This window comes from Dipodomys ordii, unplaced genomic scaffold, assembly GCF_000151885.1.
Source record: "Dipodomys ordii isolate 6190 unplaced genomic scaffold, Dord_2.0 Scaffold6, whole genome shotgun sequence".
Lineage (NCBI taxonomy): Eukaryota > Metazoa > Chordata > Mammalia > Rodentia > Heteromyidae > Dipodomys > Dipodomys ordii.
Window position 1 is genome coordinate 5,147,080 of NW_012267222.1, and position 14,348 is coordinate 5,161,427.

Consider the following 14,348-nt stretch of genomic DNA (forward strand, 5'->3'; position numbering starts at 1 on the left):
CAGAAGTGGCGCTGTGGCTCAAATGGTAGAGCGCTAGCCTTGAGCTGAAGAGCTGAGGGGCAGCGCCCAGGCCCAGAGTTCAGGCCCCACGACCGAATCCCCCCAAAAAGAAAAGAAAGAGAGAGAGAGACAGAAAGGAGGGAAGAGAAAGAAAGAGAATCCAAGAATCCTCGGGGACAGTGCCTAGGTCATGAGTTCAAGCCCCAGGACTGGCACAGGAAGAGAAGGAAGGGAAAAGGAAAGAGAAGGGAACAAGAAAGGGTAGACAAGTACAAGTACAGTAGAATAATCTCACCCAAAAAGAGATCAAATGTGACCACTAGTTATGATTATGATTATGATAAAATAATATAGAGAGAGCACAACATCCATACCAGATGTCAGGGGAAATGAAGAGGGAAAAACTTGACAGGCTATGAGAAGAGAGGAGATTTCATTTCCAGAGGCCATGGGACTCATGTGCCTCCTCCACTCTCAGCTGCCCCCTGAGGAGTGAGTGTGAGGTGGTGGGAATCCAGCAGCAGAGGTAGCAACTGGAGAGCTGACAGGCAGCTTGTCAGGTGGTCTGACCCCACAACCTGAATCAACGATGCTAATAACTAATGACCTATCAGATCTCTCTTGGAAAACGTTAAAAACACAGAGTCCTTATCCTGGACATGGAAGTGGAGGCTGAAGACAGAAGCAAAAGCAGAACAACTGAGTTAACAGTAGACCAGGTAGGCCGGCCCTGGGTGTTCAATGTCACACACAGGAAAAGACCATCTGCCTTCAGAATGTAAAACACTTACATTCCATGACTGTCTGAACAACCTTGTAAAGTGGCCTGTCAGGTAGAGCAGGATAACAGGATGATATGCCTTCGGTCACCTTCTGGGACTACACAGAAAAGAAGGAGAGGGGAGGGAGAAGTATGTGAGAGGGCAGAGGAAAAGCTAGTTATGAGCTTCAGGAGCCTCCAAGAACTAGGCGGGGGAGGACAAACTCAACCCAGTACAGGGTTTGCCTAGCATGCATGAGGCCCCCAAGTTTCATGCTCAACACCACAAGAAAATAAAACAAGCTAAAATGTACCTGAATGATGTTTTCACACATCAAACATCTGTTTAAATCAATGGCCATGGCTCCTGCATCCCATTAGTCAGCAAGAGAGGCAGTCCAGCTCCAGGCGGTTCACACATGCACACACACGCCTGCATTCCTGCCTGCTCTCCCCCCCAAATGTGCTTGCACCACACACAGAGGGCCCAGGGAAGGGGGTCAATAATCAGGGTCATGAAGAGGCGCCAGTAAATGTGCACCTACATGCCCTGCTGAGCACATGTTGGGATGGGTTCCACCAGCATGGGCTCCATCTACAGACACTGCGTAGCTATTCCAGCTCACAGCTGTCTTTCAGGTTAGACCAAGCCAACAAGGTTCACACTGCCCCTTTAAAATGGTGTCTTTACTGCTTCCCAGAGCCCTGGTACTAGGGTCTGGCTTAAACTCTGCTGAGGAGGCAAACACTACCTGGGTGGGGTCCACATTCCCAGTAGCTGGCCAGTGTTAATGAGGCCGTGCTAAGCCACACTTCCTGTTCTTCCAGGGAAGATTGCTCTTCAAATTTCTTTCCAAGTTTTCTCAAAACTTCAAATGGCTTTGAAGATTTTTTTTTATTCTTTATAAACTCAAAACACCCTACCCAAAGCTCTTTAAAAATCACATGATAACTAGTTTAAAAATAGGGCAAGACCACGGCTTCAACTTCAGATGCAAAAATTCAAGACTGGCCAGGTGCTAGTGGTACACACATATAAAAATCCTACTCAGGAGGCCTAGATCTGTGGATTGTCAGCCCAGGAAGACAAATCCTTGAAACTCTTATCTCCAAATAACCAGCAAAATGCTGGAAGAGAAGGCATGGGTGAAGTGGTAGAGTGCAAGACATGAGTAGGAAAAGCAAGCTTGAGGCCTGGAGTTCAAGCTTCAGTACCAGCATGTACACACGCACATAGGCGCACACATAAGCATACACACACACATTATCTGACCTAATTACATAATGTAAGGATAAGACTTATAACTTCTATTACTTGGCACACCAAGTTAGTTATACAAATCACAATTCCAAAACTTACAGATCTGAAAAAAAAAATCACAATTCCAAACCAAACTCCAAACAGATAAAATACATTTAATATTTGGGATACTTAAATCAGTCATTAAAATGACATGAACAGGGCTGGGAAGGTGGCTCAGTGGTAGAGTGCTTGCCTTGAATGCATGAAGCCCTAGGTTCGATTCCTGAGCACCACATAAACAGCAAAAGCCGGAAGTGGCTCTGTGGCTCAAGAGGTAGAGTGCTAGCCTGAGCTGAAGAGCTCAGGGTCAGTACCAAAGCCCAGAGTTCAAGACCCACAACCAACAAAAAATAAAAAACAAAATGACATGAACAAACTAGGAGTCAACAGCTTCCTCTGTAATTCTACCTGTTCAAGAGGCTGAGATTGCCAGGCACCGGTGGCTCACGCCTGTAATCCTAGCTACTCAGGAGGCTGAGATCTGAGGGTCATGATTCAAAGCCAGCCCTGGCAGGAAAGTCCATGAGACTCTTATCTCCAATAAACCACTAGAAAATCAGAAGTGGCGCTGTGGCTCAAGGGGCTCAAGACCCCTCGCCTTGAGCTGAAGAGCACAGGGACAGCGCCCAAGCCCAGAGTTCAAGCCCCATGACCGACCAAAAAAATAAAATAAGAGGCTGAGATATAGAGGATCAATGCTCAAGGGCAACTACAGCAGAAAAGTTCTCAGCTTCATTTCCAACATAATCAACAAAAGGCTGTACTAGAGGGATGACTCAAGTGGTACCAGCCTAGCAAGCACAGACCGCATTCCAACCCCAGTACAGTCCTCCCCCAGGCCCAAGCCAAAAAAAAAAAAAAGCATAAGCAATCTAATAGTTTTATAACACATTTAAATACATATTTTTCTATTCATCTGGAAACACTAGAATGCTGTTAGAAACAAACTAACCAGGGTTGGGAAGGTGGCTCGGTGGTAGAGCACTTGCCTTGCATGCCTGAGGCCCTGGGTTAGATTCCTCAGCACCATATAAGCAAAAGAAAAAAGGTGGAGGTGGCGCTGTGGCTCAGGTGGTAGAGCACTATCCTTGAGCTGAAGAGCTGAGGGACAGCGCCTAGGCCCAGATCTCAGGCCCCACAACTGGACCCAAAAAAAAAAGAAAAAGAAACAAACTAACCACAAAACTAAGGGACAACAAAATCACACTTAAATTGGATAAGTAATGGCTCAAAGTTGGAATAATTGCCGGGCACTGGTGGCTTACGCCTGTAATCCTAGCTACTCAGGAGGCTGAGATCTGAGGATCGAGGTTCAAGGCCAGCCTGGGCAGGAAAGACCAAGAGACTCCTATCTCCAATAAACCACCAGAAAACTGGAAGTGGCACTGTAGCTAGCACTCTACCACTTGAGCTGAAGAGCTGAGGGACAGTGCCCAGGCCCAGAGTTCAAGCCCCATGACCAACAACAAAAAAAAAAAAAAAGTTGGAATAATTATCAGACTATTAATAATTAACAATTACTTAGATATAACTCCAGTAATTCCTGCTAGACTGTGGTGGCTAACATCTGTAATCTTAGCTGAGATAACTTCTAGAGAATGGTGGTTTAAATAAAATAAAAACAATTTTATAATCAACCAGAGCACAGTTTTATCAGAAACTGATTTTGTAAAACAATAGTGTATTGTTTTAGGGGTGTGTGTGTGTGTGTGTGTGTGTGTGTGTGTAATGAAGTTCACAGCTAGGTCATAGTAATGACTCACTTAAACATCTGAATTTTCTGCTATCTTAACCTTTAAATCAACTGCAAAAGTAGCTGCCAAAAGCAGTTAGTAGGAAAGCATAATATTCCCCAAAGAACTTAGTATATACAATTCATTTTACTTAGTAATGTTTTTTTGATTACTGAGATTTAAACAAGATGTTAGAAGATTCAAAACCAATTTTAAGTAATGGAAGCTTACAAAATCCATAATAATATTCAACACATACATGTTTTTAGAAAGACAAAGATCATATACTTCCATATGGGTATTTTTTAATGGCACCTGCTATATTTCTGTTCAATATCTGTTCAATATTACATACAGTTATTGCAGGATTTAGCAGCTATTATTGAGGTTTTTTTGTGTCTTGTGTGTACCAGTCCTGCGTCTTGAACTCAGAGCCTCGATGCTGTCTCTGAGCTTTTTTGCTCAAGACTTGAGCCTCAGTTCAGCTTCAGGCTTTTTGGTAGCTAGGATTACAAGCGTAAGCCATAAGTGCCTGCCTACTAAGGCATTTAAAAAAAAAAAAAAAAAAAACTTTGGCCGGGCCCTGGTGGCTCACGCCTGTAATCCTAGCTACTCAGGAGGCTGAGATCTGAGGATCACGGTTCAAAGCCAGCCCGGGCAGGAGAGACCGTGAGACTCCTATCTCCAATAAACCACCAGAAAACCGGACGTGGCGCTGTAGCTCAAGTGGTAGAGCGCTCGCCTTGAGCTGAAGAGCTGAGGGACAGTGCCCAGGCCCAGAGTTCAAGCCCCACGGCCGACCAAAAAAAAAAAAAAAACTTTGTTTACCAACTCTAGTACTATGAAGGAGGAGGAGGAGGAGGAAACAAGAAGTTAGAATTTTATTTCTTGATTTGGATTACTGTTTTAACTGAAATGGGTTCTCAATTACTATTCTAGCTTCCTTACAAAAAAATACTGGCAACAAATGTTGGATTGAAACTGCCTGATTCTAAGCCAGCCCAGGAGGGAAAGAAAGTCCGTAGACTCTCATCTCCAGTTATTCACCAGAAAACTGGAAGTGGTGCTGTGGCTCAGTCGTAGAGCACTAGCCTTAAGCAAAACGAGCCCAGGGACAGCAAGCACCCAGGCCCCAAGTTCAAGCACCAAAACCACCAAAAAGTAAATAAATAATACATTTGAATTGATGTACTCCACTAAGAAAGATGCTCACGTTTACAAATTATGCTTCTATTTTTGGGGGGTGAGGGTACTGGGGTCCAAACTCAGGGCCTTGAGTTTATCAGATACTCTATATCACATGAGCCACACCCCAGCCCAAACTTCAAGTTTTGGCAATAAGGTGAATCAGAAATTACAAAATAGGCCAGGCTCCAGTGACTCACACCTGTAATCCTAGCTACTCAGGAGGCTGAGATCTGAGGATAGAGGTTCAAAGCCAGCCCCATCAGGTAGAGTGCTCGCCTTGAGCTGAAGAGCACAGGGACAGCACCCCGGCCCAGAGTTCAAGCCCCATGACAGACAAAAAAAAAAAAAGAAATTACATAATAGCCCAATGCAGATGGTTCATTAGTAATCCTACTAATAGTAATCCTACTGTTCAGGAGGCTCAGTGCTTGAAGATCAAAGTTTAAAGCCAACCTGAGAAGAAAAGTTGGACACTCTATCTCCAGGCACAGTGCAGGGCTAGAAGTGTAGCTCAAGTGGCAGAGCACCTGCTTAGCAAGCAAGTGGACCAAACCCACAGGTCCTCAGTAGAAGCCCACTACTGCCAAAAAGGAAAAAGAAATCACATTCCTAGGAGTAACCAATCTGGAAGAGATGATGTTTATTCTACAGGTACACACTAACTGTCCATTACATTAAAATAATAGGGATAGGTTAGACTGTGATAACAAAATCCTTCCAGGCATTTATCAAGAGTATCTCTGAGCTGGGCTCCAGTGGTTTATACCTGTCATCCTAGCTACTCATGAGGCTGAGATCTGAGGATAGTAATTCAAAGCCAGCCTGAGCAAGAAAATTTGTGTGACTCATCCCCAATTAACCACCAGAAAACTGAAAGTACCAGTACACAAAGTGCTAGAATGCTAGCTTTGAAGACAAGAAGCTCAGAGACAGCACCCATAGGCCCCGAGTTCCAGCCCCAGGACTGACCACCCTCCCCCCTCCAAAAAAAGTATCTCTGAAACTGCACCTTGGTTTAGAAGACAGAGCACAAACTCATCAGCCCTCTTCTAATGTGTTCAGATACTCAAATTTTCTCTAGCCTCTTATTTAAAATATATAAATATGTATATAATACACAAACCATTCTATCAGACCTATTTATATTTATGTTGATGACTGCTGAAAACATTACTTCAATTAAACACACCGACATATGTAGAAGTGATGATTTTATTAAGATTTCCCACCCAATTCCCCCCATCCCTCTACCTGGTTCCTGAAGACAATCTGCATGCAGTGCTAGACTTTGACTTTCTATATGTTGTTTTTCTTTTTCTTTTTTTTTTTTTTTGTCAGTCATGGGGCTTGAACTCTGGGCCTGGGCACTGTCCCTCAGCTCTTCAGCTCAAGGCAAGTGCTCTACCACTTGAGCTACAGCGCCACGTCCGGTTTTCTGGTGGTTTATTGGAGATAGGAGTCTCACGGCCTCTCCTGCCCGGGCTGGCTTTGAACCGTGATCCTCAGATCTCAGCCTCCTGAGTAGCTAGGATTACAGGCGTGAGCCACCAGCGCCCGGCTAAGTTTGATTTTTTTAATGGCATTAAAACTTTTCGAAAGACTGCTATAGTGTGTGTGTGTGTGTGTGTGTGTGTGTGTGTGCACAGAGTTTCCAACACCTAGAATGTAAACAAGCCCCTTATTTAATTTACTATTTCAAAACACTGTATTTCTCATAAAAGATGGAAAAGTATCTATTTGAAAGAGTTCTTTGAAGTCACGATGTGCAAATACCTCTGATAACAGAACAAATTAATGTCAAGACACAGCCAATAACATAATAAAGCCGTGATGCAACCGTGTCTGTCAAAGGGCAGCTGCATTAGCAGCTGTGGAAGTGGCATTTGCAGAAAGGCCCAGCAACTGCCTTTCAAAGAAAATCATTAAACCTCAGCGGTTAATCCCCTCCCCCAACCTCTTCCTCTGAATTCATTAAAGCAATTAACCAGTAGAAGGTGCTATTCAGCAGCCTACAAGCATTTATCCACACCAACATTCATCCGGACCCAGAGCTAGAATAACCCTAAATGCACTCTAAGTAATGTTCAGTGTTCTGAGAGCCTCTGTGCTAGCCCCCCAAAACAGAAAAACAGATCCTTTCTTAAAATCTCTATTTACAAAAACAACAACCACCACACTGATAGGTCAACAGTCAGCAGCAACCTGACCACCAAACGATCAGATCACTAATACACACACACACACAATCATTTTGCTAAATACTAACCTCAAACACAATCTTTATAATTTTAAGAGAGACAACCTATTTCTACTCAGAAAAGAAGACATTCACTACAGTAAGCCAAGTGGACAATTAATTCACTGTTCCCAACAAAGTCAGGGGCACTGAGGAACATGAAAGCACTGAGAGTACAATGTAAGGCCACCACGTAAAGAGTTTATCTTTACATACAAAAAAAGAAAAGAAACAGTAGCAGAAAACAGGGTTATAAGAGGGAAAGGGGGAGACAGAAGAATGTCTGAATGTGTGTTTGAGTGTCATTTAGTTTCCCATGTACTCTTCTGCCTTGCAAGGTTGCAAAAAAAGGCCAGACATGAGATAGGAGAAAGAAAGCTGAAAAAGGAAAGCACACCCTTCCCCCATCTTCTCTCTCCCAAAAAGAGCTGTGTTTGTCTGTGGAAACCTAGTCCCAAATATGGGAGAGAATGAATGTGTGTAGGAAAGAACAATGAGCCCTCAGCCTGGCATTGTGTGTGTGTGAGTGTGTGTGTTTGTGTGTGCCTCTTTTCCCTTTACCTCAACAACAGAGCTGGAAGCCAGCTTCCACTCAGACTGGGCCATCAAAATCAAAACTGGTTCATAATTTACAGTGGGAGGAAACCAACAAGCAAATAAATCCATGGAAGGAAATATCTACCCAAAGATGATTTTATTATTGTATGGATCCATTCTCTCACCCCTCCCCCAACAGACTAAGACTAAAAGAAATCAGTGTACAGCAGACAAAAAGATCTCCCTTTAAATAGAAAGCAATTATAAAAAATGCTCCAAATTTAAACATACGCTGCACTAGTTTGTGTTAACACTAAATGAATGTTTTGTAATTCACCAAGTTCACCTTTTTTTTACTATCTTTTTTATGTTTAAAAAAATTGCTTTGGAGAAGGCTATTTTCAGGATTTCTACAAAACTACTTTCTAAAAATGTATCTTAAAATAGCAGCACATACTGAAACATTTAAAGCACCCAGTTTCTCAAGGACACATTTTGCTTAAATCAGTGTTTGAAGTCTGTAATCCAGCAAAAATTGTAAGCAAACCTTGGAAAAGAGACAGAGAAAAATGACAATTCCAACAATGAATCATTTTGTTTCCCTTTCAACAACTTTGCAAGCAACCAGTTTCAAAGTAAACCTGCAAAACTCCCCCCAACACATTCACACACCCAATTCTAGATAAAACTATCTTCTTTCATTAACCTTAAAAGAAAAAAGAAAAAAACAGAAGCCACTCTCAGACAGCAGAACTGAAAACCTAAAACCTAATAGTAAGAATTCTAACCCAAGTGGTTGGGGGGGGGGGCGGGGGGAGGTAGATTCCTAATTTTGTAATCACACCCAGAACTGCAGACTAAAAACACAAAGAAAGGCTCTTCCCCTAATGGGAAAAATGATACTTTAATCCGAGTCCACCGGCCCCCAAGACCCCCAAATTAATTCATAAACATTCCAGCAATCGATGGCTTCAGTCCTGGACTTCCTTCTCCTCCCCTCCCTGCCCCCCCCCCCACACACACACAGTTCAGCCAATTATTTTGGGGCAGGAAAGAGTTTGAAGGAGAGATGGAAGCAGCGGTCGAGAGAGAGCAAGGGTGGCCCCGAGACACGGAGGACACAGGGGCTCGGTCACCTGGCCCTTTATTCGCCGCCACCCCGCTGCCCGGGCTCGCGGGACGGCCCAGCACGTCGGCGGCCCCCACAGCCGCCAGGTCTCTCGGGGACAAGCCGGGACGCGCGACGGCTTCGGGGGCCGAACCCTCGGTCCGCCCGGCCCCCCGCGCCCAGGACAGCGGTGTGGACGAGCGAGCCGCCCCGCACGCACGCACGCACGCACGCACAGCGGGGCCGAGGACTTACCTTCCCCTGAAGCGCTACACCATCCAGGCTTGGGGCGTGCGGCCGACTCCGGGGCTAAAGTGGCGGGGACGGGGCGGAGGCCGCGGGGCGCCGGGCTGCGGAGAGGGGCGGCGGGGGCTTCCCGGCCGTGACCCCGGCTGCGACTCAACCGAGGCTCCCTCCTCCTCCTCTCGCTCGGGCCAAGCCTTCAGCGGCGGGCGCCCACGACCATGTCTGCTTCGGGCTTTCCTGTGGGGGTTTTTCCCGGGGCTCCCTGAGGAGGATGGTGATTTTTTTCCCCCTCAACTAGGAAAGAAAATGAGGCGAGATAATGTGGGGAGCGCGAGAAGGAGGGGGGAAGGAGGGGAGGAGGAGGCGGGACCCAGGCCCGGCGGGGCGAGCGTCTCGGGGAGGCGTGCGGGAGGACAACGAGGCTCCGGAGCGCGGGGCGGCTCGCGAGCGTCTGCGGGAGCAGCGGCACCTCCGCGATGGTGGCGGAGCCGCGGCGGAGCGGGTACGCCGACCCGCCGCCCACTCCCCGCTCGGGCCCGGCCCACCTCGCAGTATCGCACCTCGCCATTGGGGAGCGCGCGAGTGACGCGAGCGGAGCGGAAGCCAGTGGGAGGAGACGGGCGGGGAAGGAGGCGTGGCTTTTCTCCCTCCCCCCCCCCCTCTCTTTTTCATAGGCGCGGAGGGAAGACAGGGGAGAGGCCGGGCGTCGGCGGTGCCCGGGCCGGGGCGGAGGGCGCGCGCCTCGGGCCTCGGCTGAGCACCCAGGGGGTGGCTTCCCGCTCTGGCCGCGTCTTTGTGCGCACCGGGAGCGGCCCCGACGCCCCTCAGCTGGCGCTGGGGCGGGTGCGGCGGCTGGGCTGGCCCGCCCGGGACGGGCCGTGGGGAGCAGGCCAGTCCCGGGGTGGGATGGGTGGGAGTCCTCCAGCTCTTGTTATTACTAGGGTCCTAATTGGGTGTTTGTTTTCTTCAGTCATTTAAAGATGCAGATGTATTTCTGTAGGGGCTGCGGAGTGGAGTGGGTTCAAACCATTCTGGTGGACAATCCATATCACATTTTTTTTTAAATAACGAGTTGACAAAAGCTGGATTAAGTAAAAGAAAGGACAGACTTGGTTAATTGTTCTGCTTCTTTGAAAAGAGTAATTTTTTAAAAGGCTCATGAAGGAATAAAGGAGAGACCATAACCACAGTTACAAAGAGAATTTAGAAAGGGAACAAGTCTACAACTCTGCTGTAAGTTTAAAAGAAAAACATAATCTTTAAAAAGGAGAAAGCCAATAGCCACTATTCTCAAAGAGTGGCAATCAATTTCTTCGGCATGTCACAAACTCCTGTCCCACTTAATATATGTAATTTATAGGACTGAGGAGTTTGGGGTTTTTAATGATGATTACCAGTTTTTGAAATGCATACCATGTTTTAAGTTCTTTCACAGACCCTGGATTGAATCCAGAGTGAATCATGAATCTATTGTTGGTTTGTTAATATTCTGTAAAGGCTTATTGATGTCCTTAAACCATATGCTTTTCCCTGGAGAAGTTTAGGTCTGTATATAATAGAATAATTAAAGGATAGAACATAGCTCAAAATAATTCACTGTCTATTTGAAATAAAGTGCTCATTTTCTCTTTGGAACATCTATTCAGATTATAATTTCTACATCCAATGGTTCCTTTTAGGAATAGTTTGAACTAACATACGGTATTGAACTATGACCCAACAGATCTAAAGTCAAAGGGGTTCTTGCTATTTACCTTTCTGACATAGAATTCCGACAAGAATAATATACACTGGGCTGCAATGCTATGAAATGGGGAAGCTAATTTATGCTTCCTTTTATATCCAATCATGTGAAAACTGAATTTTTACAATATAAGAAATTCAGTAAACTGCTTTTGTATATATGATTTAGATAGCTTTAGTTTCTATCTATCAAAATCAACATGGTCAGGAACACTATGTCTAATTAAAGCTCAGCTGTGGAGTGGGTAAATGTGCAACTCCTTCAGGGGATGCCTGGATCCCAACACTGCCTTTCAACAGGACTGAAAGAGGGTTTTAAAATTAGGGAACAAAGAAGCAGTCAGATCACTTAAAGCAAAATAGTTATAGCTTTTCCATTTATGACCACAGTAGTTTATAATAAAAGATATACACACACAAACACACATACACACACACACCCTAGGGCTGAGATCTGAGGATCATATTTCAAAGCCAGACCAGATAGGAAAGTCTGTAAGATACTTATTCATCAGAAAGTGGGGAATGGAGCTGTGGCTCAAAGTGGTTGAGCACTAGCCTTGAGCAAAAGGGTTCAGGGACAAAAGCTGGCACCCGTGGCTCATGCCTGTAATCCTAGCTACTCAGGAGGCTGAGATCTGAGGATCACAATTCAAAGCCAGCCTGGGCAGGAAAGTCCCTGAAACTCTTATCTCCAGTAAAGCACCAGAAAACCAGAAGTGGCGCTGAAGCTCAAGTGGTAGAGCTCTCGACTTGACCTGAAGAGCTGAGGGACAGTGCCCAGGCCAGAGTTCAAGACCAATCAAAAAAAAAAAAAAAAAGTTCAGGGACAGTGCCCAGTCCCAGAGTTCAAGCCCCAGGACTGGAAAAAAACAAATGCTGGGTGCTGGTAGCTCACACCTGTAATCCTAGCAACTCAGAAAGCTGAAATCTGAGGATCAGCGTTCAAAGCCAGCCTGAACAGTAAAATCCATGAGTCTTTATCTCCAAATAACCACCAGAAAACTGGAAGTGACACTATGGCTCAAAGTGGTAGAGCACTAGCCTTGTGTGAAAAAGCTAAGGACAGTACCCAGACCCTGAGGACCAACAACAACAAAAAAAAAAAAAAAAAAAAGTCACTTACCAGTATTAAGGTTCATAACAGAAGTCCTTTCTGTTTTCAGATTCAGTAATCAAAGTAATCACCATCTTGTAAAGCTTGCTGCAAAGAGAATAAGAAAACATTTTCTAATTTCATAATGGACAATAAAAATCCCACTAGATATTTGACCTCTTTAACCTTCCACAAGTTATTTAACTTCCTTAAGCCCCAGTTCCATGACCTTTAAAATGAAGATAATAATACACCTTGCTGGTTGTTGTCAGGACTAAGTGGGCTAAAAAATGTAAGGGGTTGGGCATGGTACTTGGGCCATAATAAGCTTTCAGTCAGTGGTTTAATGATTGTTACAGTTAAGGTTATTGTTATATTATCAGTTTCTGAGCCTCGTGGAAGTAAGTCTGTACTCTCTGGCTTTATGGCTGAAGCAGTTTTTGGTAGGTGCTATTAAATAGGTTTAGTTGCTGATTTTATAGTCTGATACTATAATATGCTTTCCAATTATGTGGTATTTGGGGATGTTGAAATGTCCATTTGTATAAATAAATGAAAACACCAATTTCAGTTACCATAGTTAAGTGCTGTTCTGTGTGTGCGCATGCGCGTGCGCGTGCATGCGTGCGTACTCGCCCATATATGTGTATGCACTAGTCCTAAGGTTTATACTTTGGGCCCTGGAACTGTCCCTGAGCTTTTGTGTTCAAGACTAGCTTTGCTTGAGCCACAGCTTCACTCTGGTTCTTTGGAGATTAATTGGACATAAAGAGTCTCAAGAATTTGCCTGCCTTGGGCTGGGAAGATGGTTCAGTGGTAGAGCGCTTGCCTTGAATGTATGTATGAGGCCCTGAGTTCCATTCCTCAGCACCACATAAGCAAAAAGAAAAAAGCCAGAAGTGGCGCTGTGGCTCAAGTGGTAGAGCACTAGCCTTCTGAAGAGCTGAGGGACAGTGCCCAGGCCCAGAGTTCAAGCCCATGACCAAAAAAAAAAAAAAAATGGCCTGCCCAGGCTGGCTTCAATCCCTAATCCCCAGATCTCACCCCCCTGAGTAGCTAGATTATAGGTATGAGCCACTTACACCTAGCTTGTTCCCCAATTTTTTTTTTTTTTGAGCGGGAGAGGATCAGTCATAGGGCTTGAATTTAGGGCCTGGCCACTGTCCCTAAGCTCTTTCAATCCAGGCTGGGACTCTACATGTCTTTGAGTGACAGCTCCACCTCCAGTTTTCTGGTGCTTAGAGATAAATAAGCCCATGGACTTTCCTATCTGGGCTGGCTTTGAACCACAATCCTCAGATCTCAGCCTCCTGAGTAGCTAGAATTGCAGCATGAGCCTCAGCGTCATTTATTTTTTGTATATAGAGATCAGATATGTTATCTATAGAAGACCAGGAAACCACAAGCTAGTGGCTCCTATCTGTAATCCTAGCCACTCAAGAGGCTGAGATTAGAGAATAGTGGTTCAAAGCTAACTTGGGGTGGGGGGGGTGGGAGGGGGATTGGGAGATAGGAAGGGAAAACAAAGGAGGAGGCAACAATGCTTGATAAGAAATGTACTCATTACCTTGCCCATGTAATTGTAACCCCTCTGTGCAGTATTTTCACAATTAAAAAAAAAAAAAAAGCTAACTGGGGCAGGAAAATCCCTGAGACTTCTATCTCCAATTAACTACAAAAAAGCTGGAAACAATGCTGTGGCTTAACATTTTGAGCACTAGAGCTAGAGCACTAGTCTTAAGTACAAAATTTCAGGGACAGTACCCTAGTTCTGAGTTCAAGACCCAGGACTGGCACCAAAGAAGATGGGGTCAAGGGGTTGATGGCATACGCCTATCATCCTAGTTATTCAGGAAGCTGAGATCTGAGGACTGAGGTTCCAAGCCAGCCCAGGCAAGAAAGTCCTTAAGGGGGTGGGAAGTTAGCTCAGTGGTAGAGTGCTTGCCTTGCATGCATAAGACCCTGGATTCGATTCCTCAATAACACATAAGCAGAAAAAAGCCAGAAGTGGCATTGTGGCTCAAGTGGTAAGGCGCTAGCCTGAAGAGCTGAGGGACAGCACCCAGGCCCAGATTTCAGCCCCCATGACTGACAAAAAAAAAAAAAGTCTCTAAGACCTGAGACTCTTACTTCCAGCCTTGAGTAGGAAAAGCTTAAGAACAGCACCCAAGTCCAAAGTTCAAACCTCAGGACTGGCATCAAAATATAAATAAGGATATGGGCTGGGAAGGTAGCTCAGTGGTAGAGTGCTTGCCTTGCATTCCTGAGGCCCTGGGTTCGATTCCTCAGCACCACATAAGCAAAAATGAAAAAAGCTGGAAGTGGCGCTGTGGCTCAAGTGGTAGAGCGCTAGCCTTGAGCTGAAGAGCTGAGGGACAGCGCCCAGGCCCAGAGTTCA

The 14,348-nt window shown here is 45.3% G+C and overlaps 1 protein-coding gene across 1 annotated transcript in view; it reads right to left on the reverse strand.

Annotated features, from left to right (window-relative positions):
• LOC105997307 (arginine-glutamic acid dipeptide repeats protein-like) overlaps positions 1-9,215 on the reverse strand; it is a 294,981-nt gene extending 285,766 nt beyond the window's left edge. Inside the window, exon 1 of the mRNA XM_013031704.1 lies at positions 9,121-9,215. The gene's annotated coding sequence lies outside the window, so the exon portion shown is untranslated. The remainder of the gene's footprint in view (positions 1-9,120) is intronic.
• Between the last annotated feature and the right edge of the window lie 5,133 nt (positions 9,216-14,348).